We start from the raw sequence: 24,358 nt of genomic DNA on the forward strand, positions 1-24,358 counted from the left end.
ATGTTTGTAGTCAGTTAAAGATTTGACATCCCAACCAGGAACTGAGACATTATCAGTGGGCAGGACAGATTGGGAGTAAATGTTAGTCATTCAAATTCACTTTACCTTTCTGTGAGAGTACACAAAGTTTGAAGAGGCTGGTTTTACGTTAAGCATGTTGCACGATATTGTGAAAACCATGTTCGTGCACATTTTCATTTCATTGCGTATGAAATAACGAAGAAGAACAAATGAACAGTGTGGCTATCCTGAAGAAAATTATCATTAATGCCAATTACATTTAAAAAGACAATGAAATATGAATGATCTCCAGTAGCACAAGGAATTCATTCCAAGCCGAAAGTGTTAAAACGTACTTAATAAAAGATAAGTTGTCATAGGAACTTCCATGAACATGGAAGAACAATGGGACACAACAGCAATTGGCAACTGCAACATTATTGCATACAAAGGCACAATAAGTTCGATTGAAAAATGACGGAAGTGAAGACTGGAAATGCTGGAGATCTGAATCGAAGAGTATGGTGCTGCAAATGTACAGCTGGTCAGGCAGCATCTGAGGAGCAGGAGAGTCGAAGTTTCGAGCATACGTTTTTCAATAAGAAGGGGACTGATAGATAAATGGGAGAGGGAGGGGGCTGAGAGGAAGGTAGCTGGGAATTCGATAGGTAGATGAAGGTGGGGAAAAAGCAATAGTTCGGAGAGGAGGGTGGCGCAGATAGGTGTGCAGGAAGATGGACAGTTAGGACAGATCAAGAGGGCTGTGCTGAGATGGATCTAGATTAAGGTGGAGAGAGTGCAAATGAAGAAACTTGTGAAATCAAAATTTATCGCGTGTGGTTGGAGGTTCCCAAGGTGGAAGATGAGGCTTTCTTGCTCCAGATGTCCAGTGGCTAGCGTTTGGCGCTAGAGGTGGCCCAGGACTTGCACATCCTTGGCGGAGTGGGGAATTAAAGCTTTCAGCAACGGGCGGTGGGATTTTTTTTAATGTGGATCTCCCAGAGATGTAGTCTGAATGGATCTGCAAGTTTGTGAAATCCTTTGAGTCCTCCCACTTCGTCTATACCTAAGGGGTAGCCATGGGCACAAACGTGAAGTCCAGCTATGGCTGAGTCTTCAAGAGTCCATGTTCCGCAGCTACACCGGGACCATTCCCCACCTTTTGCTCTGCTACATTGATGACTGTATTGGCGCCACCTCGTTCTCCCATGAGAAGGTTGAGCAGTTCGTCATCTTCACAAAGAACCTTCCACCCCGAGATCAAGCTCATGTGGACCATCTCGGACACCTATTTCCCCTTTCTAGACTTCTCCATCTCAATTTTTGGTGAACGACTCAACACGGAAATCTACTTCAAACCCAGCATCTCCCACAGCTACCACGACTACACCTCCTCCCACACTACCTCCTGTAAATAAGTTATCTTTCATTCCTAATTCCTCCGCCTCACTTCAGGAGGACCAATTCCACAATAGAACATCGCAGATGGCCTTCTACTTCAAAGATCGCAATTTTCCCTCCCACCACAAGGACAGAAACCCCGGTCATCACCTTGTAGCCAGCAACTGTCAGATACATCGCATCATCCTACACCATTTTCGTCACATACAAGCAGACCAACCCCCCCCCCCCTTTCAAAGAATTCAATAAGGTTTGTGAGGCACGACCTGCCCTTCACAAAACCATGCTGACTATATATTTCCCTCTCCATTCTGATATTTATTCCAGAGAGACCATTCACTCTAAGACTCCCATATTAGGTTCACACCCTCCACCACCATAGCTTCCACTTCGGGCACCTTCCCCTACAATGCAAGAAGTTCAAATCCTGGGCCCACATCGCCTCCCTCACCTCCAAAAGGATACTTCCCCATCCAACCGCGATTTACTGTACTTTCACGTACATCTATTTTGCTCTTGATATAGTCTCCTCTACACTGGGGACGCAGGACGCTGACTTGGAAACACTTAAGAGATGATATCTGGAACACCCACACTAAACAATCCCACTGTCTGTGGCCAAACACTTTAATGTCCTTTTCAACTCCGCAAAAGGACATGCAGGTCTTGGGCCTCCTCCACCACTATACACACGTCATCCAAGGCCTGGAGTAAGAACGCCTCATCTTCCGCTTCAGACACTCCAACTACACAGCATCAATGTGGACTTTACCAGTTTCTTGATTTCCACTCCCCCACCTTCTCCCAGATCCAAACTTTCAACTTGGCACCGCCCTCTTGAACTGTCGTACATGTCCATCTTCCTTCCCACCTATCCACTTCATCCTCCTCTCTGACCTATCACCATGACCCCCATCTTCATCTACCCATTGCCTTCCCTGCTACCTTCCACCCAGCGGTACTCCATCCAATTTATCTCTCAGCCCCCTTGGACCACGCTGTCATTCCTGATGACGATTTCATGCTCGAAACGTCGACTCTCCTGCTCCTGGGGTGCTGCCTGACTGCCTGTACTTTTCCAGAACCATACTCATCGACTTTGAAATGAAAAGTCTGAGACAATTAAATACAGCAAGAACAGTGTGTAAGTTTCATTGCAGTGATGGAAATTCACATATGTATGTTTGATTATCATTTTGTGTCTTTAATAGCAGTTAGTCATTCCTAAAAACTGGATGGGCAGCCCTCCTGGAAGTACTTCAGTTGTATGATTGATTGAAGATGTCTGCATCTTTCCAATGAGAATCCAAATTTGTTTGCGATTCTGTGCAATTACAAACCAAAACTAAGAATGTTTTCCTCTCACATTGCTTCTTAGAATACGATTTGAACAGATCTCGCTCCTGATGAAATGTTTCAATTACACGTGAGTAAAGATATCCCGCTGAAGAAATAAGAGAGAAGCTGCTCTGACTTACCGAAATTTTGATTTTTAAATTTGGCAATTTCTCTGTGCACGTCATAGTGTTGGAAATTTGATTGTATACCAAGTATGGTATGCTTTGACCACTGGTGCCAGAAATGATCAGTAATTCTAGCTAACTTCAAACCAACAAGCTTTTTCTGCAGCATTTAGCCCATTTATTTGTTTGCTTTGGCATTGTAAGTGAGCATTTAAATACTCGTTTACAGTTTTATTTTCTGTCTTGACCACATGCACAAGCTTCCACGTTGTCACCACCCTCTGAGTGAAAGATTTCCCTCACAATTTCTCTGAATCATGCCTCTTACTAAAAATGTATATCCCCTGGTTCATAGTCACTCCATCAAGAGAGTATTTTCATCCAGTCTACTCTATCTAAGCCTTTCCTAATTTTATTTCTCTCGATCATGTTTCCCCTTAACTTCTATTATCTGAGGATGAAAAGTCAAACCGTTCAAACTGTCTGTCTAAGATTGGCAAGTACATGCAAGATCCCATAAATCTTCTATGCATTCTCTCTTGTGCTATCACAGTCCTTCTTGTCTGTGGATTTCAGAGGGATGCAACATATTTCAGTTATGAACTATGTTGTGCTTGCACCATTTCTCTTTTCTGAAAATCTTTGCCTCGCCAATAAACGTATGTATAAGATATGCCTTCTTGAATACTTAATATGGCTGCTCGGATAACTTAAAGAACAAATGCTGATGAATATCCAGACCCTATGATCCTCTGTGCTTCTAGATGCCTACTGTTCATCATGAGTTCCCTTTCTTGTTTGTCCTAAGAGCCAACGGTCAGATCCGTCAATTGTCGATAAATGCAATTTCTGTAACACAGGCTCTGCTTGTTTTTGGTCTACAGGTACAAATGGTAGTTAGGAAGTCAAATTGAATTTTGTCCTTCATTGCGAAAGGGATTGAGTTTAAAAGCAGAAAGGTTATGTTGCAGTTGTATTGGGTGCTGTTGAGGCCACACCTGGAGTCCTGCGTGCAGTTTTGGTCTCCTTACTTGAGCAAGGAGGCAGAGGAGTTACACTATTTTACTTCCGGACTTGAGATGGTTGGTTTTTGCAGAGAGATTGAGTAGACTGGGGTTATATTCATTGGAATTTAGAAGAATGAGGGGAGATCTCATACAAACGGATAAAATCATGAAGGCAATAAATAAGAGAGACGTGGACAGGATGTTTCCACCGGCAAGTGAAACGAAAACAAGAAGGCTAGCCTGAAAATTAGGGGCAGCAGATTTAAGACTGAATTCAGAAATACCTTCTTCACCCAGAGGGTTGTATATCTATGCAATTCCCCGCCCAGTGAAGTGGTTGACACGACTTCAGTAAATGCTTTTAGTGCTAAGGTACATAGATTATTGAACAATATAGTGTGACAGTGAGAGGGCTGGCAAGTGTGGCTGAGGCCCACAGAAAATTCAGCTATGAACTTATTGAATGTTGGAGCAGGCTCAAAGAGACAGATGGCCTAGTCCTGTTCATAGTTCGTCCGTTCTTCTGTACTTTTTTTTAGATCCATAGATTTCTGTTACTTTGTTTTCCTGAAGTAAGAAAGTAAGATTGACAAGTGAAGACAACAAATTTGAGGGTGTCTCTTAGGGACGCAAAAATCTGTTTGGAAATCCATTGGCTGATTTTTCATTTTCACTGTGTCAACATTTTGATATCACTCACCAACAGCACCATAAGTCCACAAACACCACAAGAGTGCACCGAGTCAAGCAGGTCGCTCCAGACCACTTCCTCAAGGTACAATTAGTGACAAGATAAAAAGAAAAACTTCACATTAAGAGCAAAATCACACCTCCAGACTCAACCAAAAATCTGGTTTGCTGTGCCAACTGCCCAAGTACATCACATCAACCTCAAGTGCTCCGTGGCTCCGTGGTTAACACTGATGCCTCACAGTGCCAGGGACCCGGGTTCAATTGCAGCCTTGGAGACTGTCTATGTGGGATTTATGTCTGCCTGGGTTTCCTCGGGGTGCACTGGTTTCCTCCCAAAGTCTAAAGGTGTGTAGATTACGAGAATTGGCAATGGTAAATTGTGCATTGTGTTCAGGGATGTGTTGCTTAGGTGCATTAGTCAGGGGTAAGTGTAGGATAATTGCGTTGGGAACTGGGTCTGTAGTGAGAGTCGTTCGAGAGGGTTGGTGAAGACTTGTAGAGCCTCACGGCCTGTTTCCACACTGCAGTATCATTCTATGAATCTAACCATGTTAAAGAAGTAGTATCATCACAATAGTGGCAATATAACGAAATTAACGCCCGAAGAACCATCTCATAGAGGGACCACCACGAATTGAAATGACAAAGTGAGCAAGTGAACATATCCTGCAAATTCCTTTTAAATGCACACCTGAAATCATGGCTTGATAAAATGTCGCCTTTCTTCCACTCTCCCTGTTTCATCACTCATGACCAATCTTCGACCAACATCACATACAATTTGTAGCAGAAGGGACGACAGCGTTTACGTAAAATGATCACCACGATCGTTTCTGGGGAACTTAGATATCATAGAATCCCTGCAGTGTGGAAACAGATCATTTGGTCCAACAAGTCCACACCGACCCTCCGAAGAGAAATCCATTCTGTTACCGTATTATTCCACATTTGCCCCTGACTAAGGCACCGAACTCACACATCCCTGAACGTCATGGGCAATTTACAACGGCCAAATCTCCTGAACTGCGCATTTTTGGATTTTGGGAAGAAACCAGAGGCCCCAGAGGAAACCCACACAGACGGGGTGGGGGCCATGTGCAAACAGCACGCAGACTGGCGCCCGAGGCTGGAATCGAACCCTGGTCTCTGGCGCCAGTTCATGGGGAATATCAGGCAGCACAGACAGAACTGTGCACACGCACTTTAAACAATGCAAAAAAAACAAACACTCACAGATTATGTCTGCAGCAAGATAATCACCCAGCCACTAAAACATCTAGCTGCATTTATAATTAGAATGACAAATCAGTTGTAACAGAACAAAGGGATTTTCCTCATCTGTATGGATCTATGGAACAAAGAAACTGAGCCAGCAACAAAGCAACATTGAATTCCGAGGCATCTAAATACATAATGGCACCAGTAAACTGGCAACAACATGAAACTAACAAATGCATCGACAAAGCAAGTCACAGCAATAATTCAATACAGCACAAAACAACGTGAAAAAAAAACAAACTGCTGAAATTTAGATTAGATTCCCTACAATGTGGAACCAGGCAATTAAGCCCACCAAAGTCTACACCGACCCTCTGAAGAGTCACCCTGCACAATCTGCCGAACAGGTTGGGCATTTTAGCTTGGCCAGTTCACCTAACCTACATATCTTTGGACTGTGGGAGGAATCCGGACCACCCAGAGGAAACCCATGCAGACACGGGGAGAATGCGCAAACTCCACACAAACTCACCAACTGCACCATAAGACCACAAACACCACAAGAGTGCACCGAGTCAAGCAGATCCCTCCAGACCACTTCCTCAAGGTACAATGAGTGACAAGATAAAAAGAAAAACTTCACATTACGAGCAAAATCACACCTCCTGACTCAACCAAAAATCTGGTTTGCTGTGCCAACTGCCCAAGTACATCACATCAACCTCAAGTGCGGCACGGTGGCTCCGTGGTTAACACTGATGCCTCACAGTGCCAGGGACCCGGATTCAATTGCAGCCTTGGAGACTGTCTAGTGGGATTTATGTCTGCCTGGGTTTCCTCGGGGTGCACTGGTTTCCTCCAAAAGTCTAAAGATGTGTAGATTACGAGAATTGGCAATGATAAATTGTGCATTGTGTTCAGGGATGTGTTGCTTAGGTGCATTAGTCAGGGGTAAGTGTAGAATAATTGCGTTGGGAACTGGGTCTGTAGTGAGAGTCGTTCGAGAGGGTTGGTGAAGACTTGTTGGGCCTCACGGCCTGTTTCCACACTGCAGTATCATTCTATGAATCTAACCATGTTAAAGCAGTAGTATCATCACAATAGTGGCAATATAATGAAATTAACGAGGCTGAAATAGAACCTGATCTCTGACGCTGTGAGGCAGTAGTGCTAACCACTGAGGTACCGTGCCACCCCCAGTGGGGTACAATACGGTATGGATTAGTACAGTTCTGAATGGCCTGGACAGAGTAAATGTTGGACAGATGTTTCCATTGGGAGGAGAGACTAGGACCTGAGGGTACAGTCCAAGAGTCAAGGGAAGTCCTTTAAGAATGGAGATAAGGAGAAACGTCTTAAGCCAGAGAGTGATGTATCTTTGGAATTCAATTCCACGCAGTACCAAACGGTGTTGCAGTAACATTGTACAGAGATTGTATAATGACTGAGATTGCGGAAAAAAAAGAGATCATTCCATTTGATTCGCATGGCAGGCAGAAATAAAAATTATATAAATGCAAACAGGCCAAGCAGCCAGAAAGTACACGGCAGCATGCACTGCTGTTGCACTAAGAAACTAGCGTTAATGCATTTAGAAGCTAAATCATCTGTAGAAAATAAAAAGTAATCATTTGGTGCACTAGAAAGGTGCGATTGGCAATGATAAATTGTGCATTGTGTTCAGGGATGTGATTTACGAAAAACTCAGAAGGAAAATTAAAATCTGTTATCCATCTTTATATGAAACGTCTGACGTACGTTGGAGTAATCTCTGTCCTGCTTCATGAACACAATTACAATTATACTCAAAGTCTTGAACTGAGCAAAATGAGTGCAAACTGCTTGATGGACTTACAACTGAGCACCAGAAATTATTAATCAATCGATCAGCGCCCAGTAACGGTAATGCAAACCAGCCCTAAGATGCACAAAAGCAACTCATGGTAGGAATTTCCAAACCTGGGTCCTGGGTAAAACATCCAGAGCAAGGACATCAATGTAATGGGAATTCAGTTCCTTCAAAACGCAGACTTTCCATTGGTTGCATTGTTTCTGGAGTGTTGCAACAAAATTCAACACATTTCTTTAAAGCAAGATCTATTTTCTCGACGTCAGCCTTTCATGTTATTTCAATGAAGCCCATTATTTTCCTGAATGCTTAATTCATGCAATTGTTATTCATATTTCATCCTACTGCATTTAATTGATTTCCCGTCATAAATATCCAACTGTCCCTCAGTTGAAAACGTACCCAAGTTAAGGATTTGTGGACTTGAGTGATTTTTCTAAAAAAAAAATGATCATACGAGAGATAATGAGGAAGATTTTAGTCATGCATTATTCGGATGTGACACAAGAATGCAATTTCAAACTTTCAGGTCTATGATGTAAAATATTGACGGTTCCTTAGAGTTGTTTCATTCAAAATATGAATTAGAGTCCGGAAGTGCTTGAGATTGCACCTTGTTTCCTTCTCAGGAGAAACGTCGTTGTTCCTCGCTACGTTTGCCTTAATTGTCTGTTCGAAAGCACAGCTTTCCTTTGATTAACTCATTAAATCCATTTGCAGACCAATCATTATTCTCTATCGCAACAAAACATTTACCCAACACCTGTCAGACCACTACTGAGAAAATATTAGTAACATTGTGAAGCCTTTTTATCTTCAGATTGACTGTAAACAGCTTCTGTCTGTGTCGTCCTCATTTCTGCAATGGTTCTCTTCCTGTCCACTGCATTGTCAATTTGTGTGGTATCTGCAAAACTGGAAGTCATGTCCTGAGATTAGCGAGGTGGACCTCATAGAAATTGAGTTTCATGAGAGGTGCTGTTAATCGGATCCGGTCAGGGGGCCCTACTTGACAGTTTAAAAAAAGATGTCTGATGAAAGGCTTATGCCTGTAACGTTGATTCTCCTGCTCCTCGGATGCTGCCTGATCTGCTGGGCTTTTCCAGCACTACAACCTCGACTCTAATCTTCATCAGCTGCAATCTTCACTTTCTCCTAGTTTTAAAAAAGGACTCACATGACACCAGTTTACTGTCCAACAGGTGGATTTGAAATCAGAAATTGTCAAAGCGTTGGTCCTTCATCCTTTCACCTGCGGAAGGGGCAGAGCTGTGAAAATTTGTTATTTCAAATAAGTCTTTGGACTATTACCTGATGTTGTGTGACTTCTGAAATTGTTCACGCCAGCCCGACATTTTCACCTCCGCATTACAAAAAAGGACTATCAGACATCATGAAGGAGTTGGGGTCGTGTCAGGAATTCCCATGTAAATAAAGGGTGACTTTAGGATGGAACACTGGCCTCTGCAAATTATTTCACCAAGTCCATAATGTTCTAATTACGAGCTGCCATCGGCGAGTCTCAGCTACTGGGAGCATGCGTTGAGGCATTGTGTCTGTGGTGATTGTAATGTTCAGTCTGTTATTTTCAAAGAATCGTTCCTGTGATGCCAGCATTCATCAACAGTACTTTGGGGAACATCAAACACCCTCAAATACAGCGAGAATGTCAAAGGAAGAGGGGGAACTTGTCTTGTATCATGTCTGTAACTTTATTTTCAAGACACAACAGAACCACTCTTTGCTGTACCTGTTCAGATCAGATATTTTCAATTTAGATGTTGAACTTAAAACGTTTTGGCCCTTGTGATCTACACTACTCCCATTTCCTGTGTTTATTTCGAAATTGATTTGTCTTCATCAGATCTAAATTGAAATATGCTCTGGTGAATATTTCAAGGATTTTGACAAAGGAACATTGAAGGAGTCACCCTAGTCCCAGAGGGCTATTCTGACACATAGAGAGAGAGAGAGAACTGATGGTGAGTTTAACCGAAGGATTACCGTACCTCTCTGCATTTCACACCAATTTCCAGCCCACTCTGCGAATTGACTCTGACGTACGACATTATGATTGATGGGATGGTCAATTATATAGTCACTAAAGATATTTCGGCCTAGTGCACAATCTTGAGGACCTCCTGCAGTCAAGTCTTGGAGCTCAGATGGCTTCCCTCTAACAACCACACCAATTTCAGTGGGTCTGAAGTTATGTGTAGCCGAGACCAGGTAAGGAGAGCAGTTTTCTACACTAAAGAACTGGGACACGTCGTTTATAGCATAATTTTGTAATGTAATGTAAATAAGGTATAAACTCAATGGGTGGATGTGCCAAGTCTGACTTGTATGATGCCAACATTCTTTGATTGTGAAGTTGAGGCTCTGAATGAATTTCTGTTTTGTTTTTCCTTTGTTTTGAGGAAATGTTAACGAGTGTAAATTTAAGCTCTTGTTATGGTCAGTATCGGCTTCAGATTCTGGACAGCTCATTCACAGACAGAATTTCGCAAATGAGTTGTAAAACTGAATTGAAAGGAAAGCAGTAGTATAGCGGTGTGCAAACGAACAGCTCTCAAGGAGCGCTACAACATGAAGCACTGGATGACTAGATAGCCTCAGCAAAATAAAGGTCATTCCTGAAATAAGTATAAAAAACTTAGATATTGAAGGGACTGATAGTAAGTGAATTAATGCAAGTCTTATTATTTGGCGGCAAGATGCAATTTACAGTTGAGACCTAAGATCAGATTAATGTAGTCTTTGGTGTATTCAAATACAGATTTAAATCTCCACGAAAAACATCATCAAAATAAACCTGTTACAGTAATCTGTTTGTTAAAATGACATAAAAAGTTGAAACTGCAATCGCAGTTTTCCAGAGGAGATACCACACATTATGAAATAAATTCTCGGTAACTGTATCAGCTCCAATTCCGAAAGAATTCGCCAATTCCAAAAGATTGACAGCAGCAGGAAGGGAGAGTGGTTTCACAGATAACAAAATACCTCTTTCAAGGGAAACTGTAAAAAAAAGTGTACTACACCGTCCTTACTGTTGTTGGTGCTCCTGGTAAGTCTTGGTGCACTTCTGTTGTAAAAATGTGTGCATTTAACTCATGCGTGATTTCACTCCACGACTGATTATTTTTTTTTCCATTTACCTAGACAAACGATAATGTCAGATGATAGTTCCCTTACTTACTACGTTTAAAGCAAATAGTTGGTCAGTTTGAACCCCCCCCCCCCCCCCCCTCTGTAATATGCAGTATTGACTGTTTCTTTATACTGTGCGGGATCGCTTTGCACTGAGGCCTCGTTAATGAAATTTGGCTTACTGCAGTCCCTCGCTGGTTTGGTTTAGCAAGACTACTCACTCTCTGTAGTAGTTCAAAGCCAGCTATCGGCCAGACAGGTCTTTTGTATTAACAAACCACCGCTTAGTGACACCTGGTGTTTCCCATTCCTTGATGTAAAGACATTTTGTTGGTGACATCTGCTCAGGCAGCTTGATCCAAATTGGAGCACGGATACAACGTGGCCTATGGTAGGTGGAACACGCCGTTTTGGAGTGATACATGATGCTCAGCATGGATGGCTTTGACTATCCTATGTGTTTTTGTTAGTCATGGATGGGTAGAGACATGATATGTATAAGGACAGATTATTGGGTTAATACAAGTACCCAATGTGTGTTATTAGCATACGCAGTTAGCACTGCAAAACTGTGTTGCATAATTTCTTACGATAGAAAATCAAGCTCACCTGTAGCTCACAACCACTCAGCATTATCTGGTGGTTTATGGAGTGTTATGTACTTTTGAATCAGATCTCCAGGAATCAGTGAAGGTATTACTGATTGTGGAATTATACTGAATGGGGATCACAAAACTCAGCATGGACATCTGCTTGCTGTGGCCTTATGTTGCTAAGAGGGTTTATCATTGTAGAATTATAGTGCGTGTGGGTATCTGCTCGAATAGGAACATCTGACTCAGTACTCTTGCTTCTATGTGGTATCCGTAAATGTAGCATCTGGTTAGGTTTATGGCAGGAATGGGAGAATACCCGTTACCTCGACTGGAAATTGTGTTTGGAGTGCCTTTCACTCCATAACTGTTGTGCATGTGAGTCATTAGCCTGAAGGCAACTCCCAATTGCACAGGGAATGAGATTCAGTTAGCATCTTCCAATTAGAATCTTTCAGTGGCACAGGTTCCTAGTCAAAGGGACTAGGAACTAGCCCAAGTGTTACTGTTAGGCTCTCTCAAAATAAAGTTATACTATATGGGGATTAATAACTGGAGGGGAACAATTTACCCCAATGAGTTTGTACAAGTTGAATTTAACTGTTTGTGGTGAAATAAATTAAAGGCAGAATCTGACTTCGTTCATAACTAGGACCATAAATTTATCGAAATCATTCAATGTTTCTTTTATATTACATTTCTCGTTTCTGATGTGTTCACTGATAGAATTGTCAATGTACCTTGTAAATATGATGGATTGCAAATGGGAAAAATCGTTAGTTGCATATATTCAATCCTGAATTTACAAAGCACAATATTTCATTGGGGATACACAGTTGCAAAATATTTGCATAAAATGACGATAACAGAACAGTAGTGTTAATTCAATCATTTGTCCTATGGACATATAATGTTTAATTAAAAAATATGTTGGGACTACTAAATATTCCAGCATGGTTAGGTAAGTTCTGCATCATGGCTACCCTATTTCATTATAGAGACTTTAATAAAGATGGATCTAGATCAACAAGTATTGAAAATATTTCTCATCTGTATCTGATTCGATTTTGATTAACAATGTTTGGATTGGTAATTCATAATTTATTGACGCTTGATTTTACAGTGATCTGTGTCCTTTATTTGTGGTTTGCATCTTTGTGAGGACAAGGCTAAATGAGGAGCTTCTTTTAAGTAAGTATCTGAAATTCACTTCACCTGAGGAAGGAGCAGTGCTCTAAAAGCTTGTGACTTCAAATAAACTTGTTGGACTATAACCTGGCATTGTGTGACTTCATAACTGACTTGACTCAAGAGAGACTGCAGACCCAAGCAATGTGATAGACTCCCAACTGCTCTTTGAAAATGACCTTGCAAGCCATTGACTTGTACCTAACCATTCACAGTGCGAATGTATCTGCATCAGATCAAGAAAGTGGTTCACCTCCACCTTCCCAAGGACAATTAGGTATGGTCAACAAATGTTGGCCTTGCCAGAAATGGCCATATCTCATGAGAATGCAAATATTATTGAAAATGGCAATTACCCTTTCTCTTATTTTAATGGTAATGAATTTGTAATGCCATTTGAAGGTATTAATAGGGGAATAACTAACATACTGACTGCATTAGAAACATCAATGGAGAGGTTTAAAATGGCAATAGATCAGGACTTCAGCAGCAAGTGAGCCATGACAGGGATTGTGTTGAGTGTTTTTATAGAGGTGGAAATAGATGGTCTTAGCTATGTCATGACTGTATAGTTGGAAGCACACCTCAGAACTAAATATAATACAAGTCTGGTTTGGCATCAGATGGTTGACTGGCAGAGTGCTAATATCAGTGGCCAGGGAATGGATATTGTGAGAAGGACTAGGGACAGTGATGGTGACTCTTTCAAGGACTTCATTAAGGATGAAATTTCTGCTCAGCCAATTCTGTCAGACATGCAGTCTACTCATTTGGAGATGGCGAAGGAAGTTTTGGACATGTGGAACTTACCATTGCTCTTAGATGTTGTCACCAAAGGACAGTAGATGAATGTGAAATTGGAGAGGACAAGGCTAAATGAGGAGCTTCTTTTAAGTAAGTATCTGAAATTCACTTCACCTGAGGAAGGAGCAGTGCTCTAAAAGCTTGTGACTTCAAATAAACTTGTTGGACTATAACCTGGCATTGTGTGACTTCATAACTGACTTGACTCAAGAGAGACTGCAGACCCAAGCAATGTGATAGACTCCCAACTGCTCTTTGAAAATGACCTTGCAAGCCATTGACTTGTACCTAACCATTCACAGTGCGAATGTATCTGCACCAGATCAAGAAAGTGGTTCACCTCCACCTTCCCAAGGACAATTAGGTATGGTCAACAAATGTTGGCCTTGCCAGAAATGGCCATATCTCATGAGAATGCAAATATTATTGAAAATGGCAATTACCCTTTCTCTTATTTTAATGGTAATGAATTTGTAATGCCATTTGAAGGTATTAATAGGGGAATAACTAACATACTAATCTAGCAACTGGATTGCAAATAAATGTGAATAACTTTCATCTTTTGTTGCAGAATTAAATTCACTCCTTGAAATGTTTTATTTTTCTGCCATGAAGAATTGATTGAAGAGAAGTAAGAAGATGATTTGTGATAGAATTTATACTCCTGTGGGCTACTGCCAAGATAAAAGCCAATAGCTCTTTTCATATGAACATTACAGAATGTGATGCTATTTATAGTTTCATCCAAGTGCAGTTAGAGTAGAGAAAAGTTGCTGGGAGTTGTCTCTTTGAATAGTTTTTTTTTCTGAAATAGCTTCAATTGCAAAGTAGTGAGGGTGGTATTGGAAAGGAAGTCTAAATAATTGCAGGCATCCTTAGACAGCAATATTTGTTACATTGGAGAACAGTAGAAAAATAGTAAATGTATTCTTTATAAATGGGCTTACCTTTCCAAAATAGTTTTCAATTTACAGTATTCTGCACAGACTGATTTTACTGGGCAATGGTGGATGTGAGAAAATTCTATTGAGTAAGTAGCATAATTGAGGCTCCAATAAAGGTTGTGGGATATGATAAGCTGAACTTAATACCAAGGTCTTTCACATCAGTGAACGAATGTCTCATGGGAGAGAAATGGAAAGAATGTGTTTATTTCTTCCGCCTTACAGTAAAATAGCACGACATATTGCTTGGTTGAAAACGTCAAAGATAATTAACCTAGAGAATAGAAAATGAAGTCAGAGAAAAGGCTGAAAATTGATTTGCTGCTGTTTTTGAGCATGGCACTTTTGGTTCATGATCTGCTCACTGCTGGTCATGGGCAACGATGCCATTTCACTTTCCCAAATGCTGAATTTCCTGGGTTGCCAGCTGCCACTACCCTCTGCAGGAAGTTGCGTAGTATTGTGCTCAGGGAACTGAGTACAGTCAGCTTTCTGTTGTTAACAGCGAATTATCTCTCTAAAAGGGAAGCTGCACTGATTTATAAGCTATGTAATATTACTGCAATTCTAAACAAGTGACAAATTAAAGAGAGGCCTTCAGGGATGCAGGTGAAACGTGGAGGCCTTAGCACTGGAGGTAAACATGAAGAGAGATACTACAGTTCTGCAGGAAGCTCTTGAGAGCCACCCTCAGAAGGGAATGAAAGCAGCTGGTCAGGAGACTCAGTCTTCATCATTCAGACCCAAGAGCAGGGCAACAGAATCTTGAAAAGTCTAATAGCCTCAAGGATTGTCAAAGTTTGTGAATGTATCTTTCACTGCAGCTTAGGCGTCAGGTCCTTTAAATAACTCTTTTGCTGGGCTCTTCTTGTTGCTGACTCCTCGATCATTGTTAAGTGGTGCATGAAATTGTTGAATGTACCAGTGAGGTGCTAATTAGAAAAATTAGAGTTCTGTCAGTAAGGCAGTATGCCCCCCCACATACAATGTATCTCTATCCAATGTTCCATCTGGCAGTGCACTTCAAATCCTAACCAATCATTTTATAATGAGCTTTTCATCATTTAGCTTCCACTTCTGTTCCCAATCCCTCTAAATCTATGCAGTCTAATTATTGATCCTTTAGCCACTGGAAACCATTTCTCTTTACTTATTCATGATTCTAAAAGCTTTTGCAAAATCCCTATTGGCTTTCTCTCTCCCAAAGAGAACAATACTTGATTCTTCAGCCTATCCTGATAACTGAAACCACTTGTCCCTTTCAGCAAATCTCTTCCGTACCCCACCTAACACATTCACATTCCTCTTAAAATTATGAAGGATGTTGTTCTGTGATTTATTATGTTAGTCTGCATAACATAATATACAGCATCTTGAGTCAAGAATCTGAAGTTTATGGTATGGACGATACTGGCTAATCCAAAATGGAGGATGGAAAAAGAAATTGTGGCTGTAAGAGCTGCTTTTTTGGAGTTTTTTTTTTGCTTATTTTCAGTGTTGGAGGTGATTTTCTCGAATTCTAGGAGCAGCAATTATTGCATTATTTTGGAACTTTAGGGAAAAAAAATGAAGAAAACAGTTACCCCCTTAATCGAAGAAGGAGAGACAAAGTCTGGACCACATGGTCAGTGAATTAAAGGAGAAAGAAAACTACACTGCTGTCTGACACAGCTATTTATTTTAATATTCGAGTTGAAATATTGCTTGACATCAGAGTGTGTCAAGAAAAATAACAAATAGCGAAATTCACAGCTGACATTGCAGGAACCCATGTGACAGAGCTCACAACAGTGAAGTGAATAGTTTTAAAGTGTTTCAACTAAAACCACGCTTACCTTATTTGTATGTCTACGATAGTGAGTAGTGATTTCTTTTGTCATGATATGTGTTATTGAGATCTGTCTCTTGATTAAAATAAATAAAAGACATTTGTACTAAAGAAGCCTGGAGCAGTATTTTTTGTCAGAGTAATAACTCTGTGCTATATTCTGCGTCTGTAAATTGTTAAGGTGAAAAGATGGCTTTCAGTAGAGTAATGTGCTCTTCGTGTTGGATGTGCGAGAATAGGGAAAGTGCTATTCATGAGTATCTGTGCAGATCACATGGATCCATTGGAGCAGCAGTTCGAGGCAATGAGGAATTTACTGGAGCTAGGGGGTGTGTTAGTTATGGGAAAAAAAACAGCAGATATAGTCAGGTAGATGGGTTACCTCCAGAAAAGTTAAGAAAAAGAGGCAAGTTGTATGGGAATCTCATATGGCTATCTACAGCTCAAACAAGTACGATGCTTGGGAAATATGATGTAATCTTGGGGGAATGTAGCACTGACTGTAACTGGCACCATTAGATTAGATTAGATTACTGACAGCGTGGAAACAGGCCCTTCAGCCCAACAAATCCACACCGACTCGCCGAAGTGCAACCCATACCCCTACATTTACCCCTATACCTAACACTACGGGCAATTTAGCATGGCCAATTCACCTGTGGGAGGAAACCGGAGCACCCGGGGGAAACCCACGCAGACACAGGGAGAATGTGCAAACGCCACACAGTCAGTCGCCTGAGTCGGGAATTGAACCCGGGTCTCTGGCGCTGTGAGGCAGCAGTGCTAACTGCTGTGCCACCGTGCCACACATCAAGACTGGTTCTAATGTACCAAGAGATGTGTCAAGTTCCACGCAATCGATTGTGATAGGGGACTCTCCAGTCAGATATTTCTGTGGCGGACAGCAACAAATCAGAATTGTCTGCTGCCTCCCTGGTGCCAGGATCATGGATATCTCAGAAAGAATGCAGAATGCTCTCAAACAGAGTGAAATCAGCAGGAGATTTTTATACACAACGAACTAATGACAGAGGAAGGGGAAAAGTATGAGTTCTTGAAGGGAGAATCTAAGAAGAAAAGCAGGAATTTAAAAAGGAGGCATTTGACAAGGTTCCTCATGAGCGGCTGATGAGTAAGTTTAGATCCCATGGAATACGGGGAGAAATAGCCATTTGGATACAGAACTGGCTCGAAGGTAGAAGATGCTCGTAATTTCTGGATTACTCACGTTGTTATGAATTAGTGAGGGTAGAATAGAGCAGATGAATGGTTGGCTGAGGAGCTGGTTCAGGGGAGAAGGGTTCACGTTTTGGATTATTCAAATCTTTTATGCGGTAGACATAACCCGTATAAGAATAGATTGCAATGAATTGGAACGGGAATACTGTATTTGCCGGGGCATTTGCTAGAGCTGCTCTGAAGGATTTAAATTGTTATGGTGCAGGAATGGGACCTACTGAGATAATGGCAAAAGAGATCAGTCTGAGACAGGTACATTTGGGAAACAGAGCAATTTAAACAGTGAGGGCAGGCAGGAACAAAGAAGAGATTGAGATAAGACTGAAGAATTAAACTGCATTTATTACAATGCAAGAGACCGAACAAGGAAGGCAGATGAACTCAAAGCACGAAAAGGAATATGGTACTGGGATATCATAGCAATTACAAAGGTATGGCTCAGGGATGGGCAGGACTGACAGTTTAATGTTCTAGGAGACAATGCTAAAGGGAGAATAAAAAAACGGGGCCAAGAGAGGAGGGGGTGTGGAATATCCTCCTTAAGTGCTGTTGTACTTAGGGAGGATATTCCTGGGAATGCATCCAGGGAAATTATTTGGGTGGAACTGATAAATAAGAAAAGCAAGATTATCTTATTGGGTTTGGACTATAGACCCGCCAATGCAGTAATCAGTGTGAATTTGAGAACCAAATTTGGAAGGAGATCTTATTTATTTGGAAGAACAATAGGGTGGTTACGGTAGGGAATGTTGACTATCCAAACACAGACTGGGACTGCCAGGTTTTACAGGTTTAGATGGAAAGTGCGTAAAATATTTTTTTTATTCAGTATGTGGATGTACCTACTAGAGAAGGTGCACATCTTGACCTACTCTTGGGAAATTATGCAGAACAGGTGACTGAGGTGTCAGTGGAGGAGCACTTTCGGACTAGAGACTATAATTCTATTAGTCTTAAAATAGTGATGGAAGAGGCTAGACTGGATCTAAAAGGTTAAGTACTAAATTGTCGGAAGGCCAACTTTGATGGCATTAGGAAAGAACTTTCAACAGCCGATTGGGGGCAGATGTTCACCAGTAAAATAAGGGCGGGAAAGTATGCTGCCTTCAAAAGTTAGGTAACAAGAATCCAGAGATAATATATTCCTGTTAAGATGAAGGACAAAGCTTGATGACTGGAGGAATTGAGGTGTCAGTCAAGAAAAAATAAGAAACATATTTCTGGTACAGAACGTAGAGATCGAGTGAATCCTTTCAAGCATATAAAGGCAATAGGAATACACCTAAGACGGAAATCAGGAGGGCAAAAGGGCAAATGAGGTAACTTTGGTAAATAGGGCCAAGGAATGCCCAAAGCGAGTTTATATATACATTAAGGACAAAAAAGTAACTAGGCAGAGAGTAGGGCCCCTCAAAGGGCAGCAAGATATTCTATGTATGGAACTGGAGGAGATTGGGGAGATACTGTATGAGTACTTTGCATCAATGATTACTGTTAAAAAGGAGATTGCAGATATAGAATGTGGGGAAATATAAGTGACAACTTGAAAAATACCCATATTACAGAGGAGGAGATGCTTGACGTCTGAAATGCATTAAGGTGGAGAATTTCCCAGGTCCTTATCAGGTGTATGCTAAAACTCGGTGGGAAGCTAGGGAAGTGATTGCTGGGCACCATGTAACATATTTATATCATCAATAATCACAGGTGAGGTGCTAGAAGACTGGAGGTTGGCTACCATGGTGCCACTTGTTAAAAGAAATGTAGTAAAGTGAAGCCAGGACACTGTAGACCGGTGAGCCTGGCATCAGTGGTGCACAAGTTGTTGGAAGGAACCCAAAGCGACAGGATTTACATTTATTATAACAGTTACATTCATTGCAGATAATCAACATGGCTTTGTGCATGGCAAGTCATGTCTCAATAACTGGATTGAGTTTTTTGAATAAAAAACAAAGTGGATTGATGAGCTCAGAGCAGTGGACGCACTCTATGTGGACCTCAACAAAAGGTTGGAGAAGATTCCTCATAGGAGACTGGTTAACAAGGTTGAATCTCATGGAATACAGGCAGAACTAGCCGTTTGGAGACAGAACTGTCTCGAAGGTAGAAGGCAGAGGGTGCTGCTGGAGATTTCTTTTTCAGACTGGAGTCCAGTAACAAGTAGTGTGTCACATGGATCAGTGCTGGATCCATTGCATTTCGTCATTAATGTAAATGATTTGAATATGACCATAGAAGACATAGTTAAGAAGTTTGCAGATGAGACTAAAATTGGAAATGTAGTCGACAGCGAAGAAGATAACCTCAGAGTGCAATGGAATCTTGACTAGGTGGGCCAATGAGCTGAGTTTTGGAAGATGAAGTTTAACTTATATAAAAGCGAGGTGCTGCATTTTGGAAAGATATTTCACGACAGGACTTCTGTATTTAATGGTTAAGTCCCAGGGAGTGTTGCTGCACAAAGAAAACTTGGAGTGTAGGTTCATAATTCCTTGAAAGTGGAGTCTCAGGTAGTTAGGGTAGTAAAAAACGTGTTTGGTTTGTTTTCCTTTAGTTTTCAGAGCTTGACCATAAGTTTTGGGAGGTCATGTTGTGGCTGTACAGGACACTGGTTCGGCCGCTTTTGCAATATTATGTGCAATTCTGAACTCCGTCCTATAAGAAGAATGTTGTGAAACTTGAAAAAGTTCAAAAAAGATTTATAAGGATATTGCCAGGATTGGAAGTTTTGAGAAACACGGACTGGCTGAATAGCCTGGTGTTGTTTGGCCTGTAGTGATGGTGGCTGAAGGTTCACCTTACAGATATTTATGCAATCATGAGGTGCATCGATAGGAGATGTAGGAAAGCTCTTTTCCCTAGGTTGGGCGTATCGAGAACTAGCGCAAATAGGTTTGGGGTGAGAGGGAAAGATTTAAAAGGCACTGAAGGAATAACATGTCTATGCAGAGGATGGTGCATGTCTGGAATGAGCTGGCAGAAGAAGGCTGGTACAATTACAACAGTTAAAAGACATTTGGATTGGTATATGAATAAGAAGGGTTTAGAGTTATAAGAGCCAAGTGTTGCCAAATGGGACTAAATTAACTTGGATATCTGGTTGGCATGGACATGTCAGTCCAAAAGCTCTGTTTCCATCTTGCACAACTCTATGACACTATAACGAGGTCATGGTGATTTGTGGCTTAACACCACATTCCTTCATTTGTCACATACCAATAAATACCTTCATCCTCAATTAGGTTTCAGACTGAAACTCAGTCCACGTTGTGTTATGAAAAACATAAACTTGTTAATTCCACCTATAAAATTCCAGTCTCTAACTCAGTATAAACTAACTATTTGAATACTAAGTTGGGAGTGGGAACAGAGAAAGCTGGAGTTTAATTTCTACCACGTTCTGTTTCTCTAAAATAATTATTTTTATACAGTGTTGCTTTTCAATAAGGCAGCTCACTCCCACCTTCTCAAGGGGTGATCGTAATGGAGAATAAATGCTGGGCCCAGCCAGTGATGTTCACATTCCATGACCGAATGAAGAAAACAATTTCCCTGTATTCCTAATCAGTCACTGTTCCTGCCACAAAGTCTCCAGAGGAAGCAAGGCTTCCTCACTACGCAATCTCACCCCCTGATAATAACTGGCAAACCATCCTAATATTTGCTGACAGTATCACATTAGCTTTCTCTGATTTGTGTACAAAGATCTGGAGAATAATGTTAATACTCAATAAGTACTGGAGTAAAAGAGGACGTGGCCCTGATTTCGCTATCTCTCACTCACACTCTCACTCTTTCTCTCTCTCTCTCTCTCTCACGCACACACACACACACATACACACAGAGTTACTAATGCACATGGAATGACTAGATAATATTGGGATTTCCAAACATTAAAGTTCCATTAAACGATCCCAGGATGTCAGATGAACACAGGACAGTCAGGCTCAAGACTCCCCTCCAACTGACACCGAGAGACTTCTGTATTAGCCACCGGATTAGAATCAGACACTATGTTTGGGAGCAGGACATGGCACATGACATGAGGACAACTGTCCATGTGGATGTTCAGAACCAAAAATCTGACAGAGAGTCAGAACAGAACAGGGAGAATCAAGCAAATAATTTGTTGTTGAAATTGGGGAGAAGTCCAGTTCTTGCTATGCATGTGTCCACATATAAAATGCATAGCGTAGCATCTTATATGCGGAGAAATACAGTTAAATTATTATCTCTTGTTAGATTACACCTTTTCTAAAAAAGAGTTTGGGATATCATCTATATGAAATACAATGCTTCACCTGCCGGGGGAGTGTTTGGTGGGCTGAAAATGTGTTGCTGGAACAGTGCAGCAGGTCAGGTAGCATCCAGGGATCAGGAGAATCGACGTTTCGGGCATAAGCCCTTCTTAGGGCTTTCCTGAAGAAGGGCTTATGCCCGAAACGTCGATTCTCCTGATCCCTGGATGCTGCCTGACCTGCTGCGCTGTTCCAGCAACACATTTTCAGCTCTGATCTCCAGCATCTGCAGACCTCACTTTCTCCTCGAGTGTTTGATGGGGACAGTGTCGATGCAGGTTTACTCAGTATCTAATCGTGTTCTGCTCCTACGCTGAGAATATTTGATGCAGATGCAGTCACAGGAACTTTACTGTGTATCCAACCCCATCCTGTGCCTGTCCTGAGAGTGCTTGATGGTGACTTTATTTTGGAACATTAGAACAGGAGACGGTCATTCAACCTCTCGAGCCTGTTCCGTCATTCAAAGGGATCATGGCTGATCTGTGGCTTAACTTCACAGCCCTTCATTTGTCCCTTCACAATTTTGCTGAATAAGAAATTAACTAAGACGTAAATGGAAGACCCTTTCCTGGATCGACTACTGTTTGTGGAAGAGATTATAAACCTCTCCAATCCTTTGTTTGTCAGAGCGCTTCCTGACATCTCTCCTGAACGCTCTGGGCCCTCATTCTCAGACTTTGCTCCTTCTTGCTCGAGAAGCTCCAAGCAATCAGAATCATTGATCTTGATCTAGCCTGTCGCATCCTGTTTATATCTTGGGGGTTTGATCAGATCACCCCTTAACTCAATTCTAGATGAATCATTTGTACTACCTGGCCTCAGAATTTAACCCCACAAATTCTGGATTTTTCTTGTAAACCTCCTTTATGGACCCTCTTTGTGAACCAGCTGATCGCAACGCACTTACTCGTAGTTAACTCTGTCTGAGGCAGTTTTGTCCATTCACTCATTTTATTAATGTCCCTTTGTAATTTTAACATACCACCTACACTGTCTGCCATGCTGTCTAAATGTATATCTAACCCCGTGCTGTGCCTGTCCTGGGAGTATTTGGTAAGATTAGTATAGAGGGCGCCTTACTCTGCATCTAGTCTCCATGTTCTGCTGGTCCAGGAGGGTTTGATGGTGGACAGTGTAAAGGGATCATTACTCTCTATCTAACCCCTTGTTGTGCCTGTCCTTAAAGTGTTCGGTGTGGACAGAGTAGACGAATCTTTACTCTGTATCTAATCCCATTCTCCCCAGACTGCAGGAGATTCAAATGCAGCAAAGGTAGAGGGGCAGATAATTTGTATGTAACCAGTGATGGAGCTGGGCTAAGTGTGATTGATGGGACTAGGATGGGGGAAGTGGGTGATGTAATCAATATGTAACTCCATTTCTAACATAGCCTGGGAATCTGAAATGCTGCAGGAGAGAGGTAGATTTACTTTATTTCTAACCACATTCTCTACCTTCCCAGGAAATTTGGATGGGGCACTTTAGTTATGGGGCGGGGGGGTGGGTGGTCTGGTGAAATGAGAGATGAATTGAAATAATGTGAGATGTGAAGTCATGCTTGATGGAAGTTAGACTGAAGACAAGATAAACTAAACGTTCAAATGTTAAATTGGGCGCAACAACACAGAACGATGTTGGTTCTATTCTGTTCTGTTACATATCTCCATGTTTCAGTCTGTGGCTCAAATACTGTCACTGTGCACAATGTCTCAAAGGTTATTTCTGTCTACATTGATGTACTATAGAAATATGAATTATCTTTGTAGACGTAGGAAATGGACACAGCTCTTTGATGATGATTAAAATGCAAGTTCCAGAACTTGTTTACAGTAAATGCCTGAGATAAACGCACATTTTATCAATGCTGCCGACTTTCCAAGCTTGAATCGTCAGAAAGATTGGAATAGATAAACACAGAAACAACTATCTGTTATTATATGTTTAGACAGCCTCTAAACATTTGATTAGCCAACAGACTTAAACTCAATTGTGTGTGTATGCATTCCATATATAAAAACAACCCGAACTCCTCGTTATGATTCTAATATTGAACTCACTCCTGAGTCTCTGTTGTTATGTACATGCAACACCTCAATACCCTCGACGAGATTCCAGACTCTAAATCACTTTCTGGTATGAGTTATTCTGCCTGTAATCCACCTCAAAGCCCTCAATTAGATTCCAGTTTGTAACTCACTCATATATATCTGTTATTCCATACAGAAATCATGAAAAAACCTCTTGATTAGAATCCAAATTGCAACTCACTCCCGGGTATATATATAAACTACCCGAACCCCCTCGATTAGATTCCAATTTGTAATTCATTCACATATATCTTTGACTGTGTGCATGAACCACCCAAACCCCTTGAGTGCATTGCAGTTTGTAGCTCACTCCCAATATCTGTTAATGGATATAAATGCAATCTAAACCCCTCAATTAGATTTCAGGCTTGGACAATGCTTTACCCGCTCAGTTACCATCTCTACATTCGAATGTCCTTTGGCGTGTGAATGTTTTACTCTGTTCTCCTGGAATATCTGTAAATTGCCACCTCTTTCCTTTAGCCATTTTGATTTAGTTCATGTCATCCATTTCTACTGTGCAATTACGTAAAGATTCCTCACTTCCCTTGTTCAATCCTCTGGGAATAACTGGCAGTCCATCAGCT

The 24,358-nt window shown here is 41.3% G+C and overlaps 1 protein-coding gene across 1 annotated transcript in view; it reads right to left on the minus strand.

Annotated features, from left to right (window-relative positions):
- LOC122544533 (histone H1.01-like) overlaps window positions 1-24,358 on the minus strand; it is a 103,309-nt gene that overhangs the window by 14,907 nt on the left and 64,044 nt on the right. Inside the window, exon 2 of the mRNA XM_043683847.1 lies at window positions 9,641-9,646. The gene's annotated coding sequence lies outside the window, so the exon portion shown is untranslated. The remainder of the gene's footprint in view (window positions 1-9,640; window positions 9,647-24,358) is intronic.

The sequence above is a fragment of the Chiloscyllium plagiosum genome, chromosome 50 (genome assembly GCF_004010195.1).
Source record: "Chiloscyllium plagiosum isolate BGI_BamShark_2017 chromosome 50, ASM401019v2, whole genome shotgun sequence".
In the NCBI taxonomy this organism is placed as follows: domain Eukaryota; kingdom Metazoa; phylum Chordata; class Chondrichthyes; order Orectolobiformes; family Hemiscylliidae; genus Chiloscyllium; species Chiloscyllium plagiosum.